Genomic DNA, 3741 nt, shown 5'->3' with positions numbered 1-3741 from the left:
TATATATTATATAGATTATAGATTATATATCATAAGTGTTTCACTAAAATCTTTAAGAAAGGAACTAAAATATAAGTAGATATTCTAGTAGCTTCATTAGCCACAGGACTTACATTAGGATTCTCCAGAGTTAAGAGCGGATTGGACAGATTACATTATGGTAGAAAGGATATCATACACAATATATAGTGCAGTATAATATAGTATAAATACATTTATATAGCAGAAAGAGGGACAGAGGAACATGATGTATGCACACACACAGGGGACTCTCACGTACTCGGGGAGCCTGCTCATCTCCCAAGTGTCTGTCTCTGTTGTGATTATCTGACCTGCCATAGACTAGGAGAAGAAGGAAATTGCTCAGGTTCACCTAGCCCCCCTGTATCATTTTTAACCATATGTCACCCACCCCACTATGAACCTGAATCGCTGCATCTCTGGCTAGTGAGAGATGGCTTCTGCTGCTTGCTTTTCCCACCAAGATCGTAAGACAGGCCTAGCAATTGTGTGAAATTCAGAAACACACACGAAATCTAAATCCAAACAAACAACCAACAAAGAAAACCCATCTCACATTAGATAATGTCTCATCCAGAATGTCTCTGTCTCTGTTCTCTGGCCCTTTTTAAAAAAAGTGTTAAATACTCTTTATTTGATATAATACATAAACCACAGTAAATGCCCTTCAGTGTAAAAGGCAGCATCCTTGATGTAGGGAATTCTAATTAAAACAGCATTGTCAAGAATAGACAGTTGCTTCCTGGTGGTTAGCCATTGCCTAAAAGAGGCCAGTGAACACAAACTGAAACACAGGTGAGTCTTCTTGTTTCTGAGACAGTGATAGAATTTTCCCAGTTTTTAAACATATTCATATACCCAGTTATATAAATCTATAGGTTTGAGGTGACAGCCCCATATTAATGGAAAGTAAAACCTTATTAATTAAGTCCAATCTTATCTTGAGAAAGGGAGGAGCGGGGATGGCATGTATACAACCGGAATTGCTGCTTTAAAAAAGATCATACCCGCTTTACGACAAGTCAGTTTTACTTAAATCAGGACTGTCCAACAAAAACATTGTTTAGCCATTCATGATCTGAATTTGGTGTATGAATTAAATTATGGTATACATTAAAAGTCATGAGACATTTGTTTTGTAATAAATAAGGCCGTGGAATTACTCATTAGTAGCCTTTTTAAGGTAAGCTATTAGGTCTGCCCTTTCTCCCTTCTTAATTCCAGCGAAAATCAGTTTTGTTCCAGGGATGTACTTTTTGGGATTCTCCAAATACTCCATCAGGGTATCCTCTCCCCAGGTGATGCCTTTGTTCTTGTTGGCATCCGTGTAAGAGAATCCAGCAGCCTGACCTATCTTCCGAAACAGACCGTGGAGATTTGGTCCAGTCTTATGCTTGCCTCCCTTTTCCACAGTGTGGCACTGGGCAACTTCTAAACAAAAATCTTCTTGCCCTTTTCAACATCACCCATTTTTAATTCGCTCCGGGCGGGTCAACACCGCAAACGCTCGGACTGGCAGATGTCCCACTTCTTCGTCTCTGGCCCTTTCTTTGTGCTAACCTGCCGTTTAAATTGGAGCTTGTCCATGTCTTCTTCCAAATCTTTCTCATTGTCCTAGACACGATAGGTTGCTTTCTTATTTGCATGCCACATCCAGAGTTGGGGTTAGGGAAGGAAGTCAGTGATGATATTATTATTATTATTATTATTATTATTATTATTATTATTATTATTACTATTATTACTATTATTACTATTTCTTGCTTCATTGACAACCAATCTACAATCTGCATGCGGGCCAGAAACACGGCTGACATGCTGGGGACGCTCAGACTGTCCCACGTGGCACTGTCTTGGCCTTGTGCTCTTCCTCCTGTGCTATGAGGCCCTGACTCACTCCAGGACTAGTTGCAAGTTGGTCTTTGTAAGGCTGGGTCCTTTTCCCTTAGGGAGAATTATCAGTCCTGTAGCCACAGGAGCTCAGTGTTGCTTGGATTCTTGATTTGTGTTTTGAAGTGAATCTCACGTAGTTCAGACAAACCTCAAATATGATAGATGGCCAAAGCTGGCCTTGAACTGCTGACCCTTCTACCTCTTCCTTCCAAGAGCTGACCTTCTATGGGCATGTGCTACTACACTGGGTTTAAAATCTGTTTTTCAGTTGACATCATCTACTAAATTGTATCTGCATCCCTCCAGTTCAATGGTTCAAGGGCTTACATCCTGGAATCTAGCCAAGGGACCAGGTTTCTAAAGTTATGTATGAGAGTCAGGAGTCTATTGAGAGGCTCTGTAGGAACTTGCATTCTTGAGATCAGACTTAAGACGTTAGCTCTTTCTGTGCTCTGTATCAGTTTGAGAAGGCATGGCTTTTCTCCACGGAAGAAAACTCAAATTCCTCTTGTAGGAACAATGTAGCTGTGAGCACAAAGGAACTTTGCAGTGCCGAGCCGTGCCGAGATGTGCCGAGAGCTGTAGCCCCAACTGGTAAAGAATATGCATCAGGGCACAGATTTCATGGCTTTTGGGCCTTAGCTCAGCTATAATTATTTTGCTTTTGATAAGTCCTTAAGCCTCAGTTTCTTCACTTATAAATAGTAATAATGCCCATTTATATACTAGAAGGTTGTTTTTGAAAACAAAAGGTTATTTAAAAATTAAAAATAACAGCCTAGAACGGGGCCTATCATTAAGAGTACAATTGCTATTAGTTTTATGTTTATGGACTCTTCAAGGTTTCTGAGCCATGAAGCTCTGGGCATGCTAATGCCTGAATTGGTGGCTCCCCCATGGTACAGCCTGTGCTGGTACATCTCAGAGGTGCCATATAGGCTAGCAGGCAGCTGGAATACGATGTCAGACCCAGAGGATTCATCCTCATCCCTTCTTGCTAGTGAGCCTACGTCTCAGATACTCTCTCTGCTCTAGGACATGCTATCAAGCTCTATTAGGGAACAGAAAGATATTAATAATATTTATATACTTAATGATGAATACATCAGCATTTGAATTTAGGCAGACTAGCATTAATTTATAAGTATCGTTCTCTCCTTCCTGTCTGACAAGCCATGAGATACTTTAATCAAATGCTTCCCTGAGATGTTGTGATTTCACAGCTTGGAACAGCACTTGCTGAGCCTCTGCTGCTCAGAGATCTCCTGCATCTTCAGGAGAACTCAAAACTCCGAACCTCTGATGGTGTCACTAGCAACTTTATTCTAGCCCATAAACATGCATTTGCATAATTGTGCCCTTCCTCCAGCCTGCCAGCCTGAGCAGGCCCTAAAGCTGTTTACCACAAGAGACCAAACAATAGGACATGGGATGCATTGCATTGCAGGCCTTGGTGCCCTGCAGTCTGTTACAGGAGCTAAGAAGAATGGACCGCCTGCTGAGCTTGCCTTGACACCTTGGCACCTGCTATCTCCTTGCCCAGCCCCTGGGCTAAACCAAGTAGAGACTCTGGGAGGTGGGGCTTACCCTTTATATGTGAAAGCAAAATATTAAACTTTGGGCCTTGATCAGAGAACTTTGTCTTGGCCTCACCTCTTCTTGCCCTCCATTCCCCTTTCCATTCCCAGACTTCCTCTCAGGTGAACCCGGTACCCCTAGCCGCTGGTGGCTACAGAATGGCGTCTACCCGTAGAACCTGAGAACGGAAGACCAGCTGAGGAACACTGTTTTGGTGGAGCTCCATGGAAAATGGAAAAAAAAGAGCAC

General features: G+C 42.2%; 1 pseudogene; it reads right to left on the bottom strand.

The window, feature by feature from the left end:
- Positions 1 to 929: 929 nt before the first annotated feature.
- LOC117701548 (cytochrome c, somatic pseudogene) lies at positions 930 to 1491 on the bottom strand (annotated as a pseudogene).
- Between the last annotated feature and the right edge of the window lie 2250 nt (positions 1492 to 3741).

Source organism: Arvicanthis niloticus, unplaced genomic scaffold (assembly GCF_011762505.2).
Source record: "Arvicanthis niloticus isolate mArvNil1 unplaced genomic scaffold, mArvNil1.pat.X pat_scaffold_1300_arrow_ctg1, whole genome shotgun sequence".
Lineage (NCBI taxonomy): Eukaryota > Metazoa > Chordata > Mammalia > Rodentia > Muridae > Arvicanthis > Arvicanthis niloticus.
The sequence above is the reverse complement of the archived record's forward strand: the minus strand, read 5'-3'. Positions and strand labels throughout refer to the sequence as shown.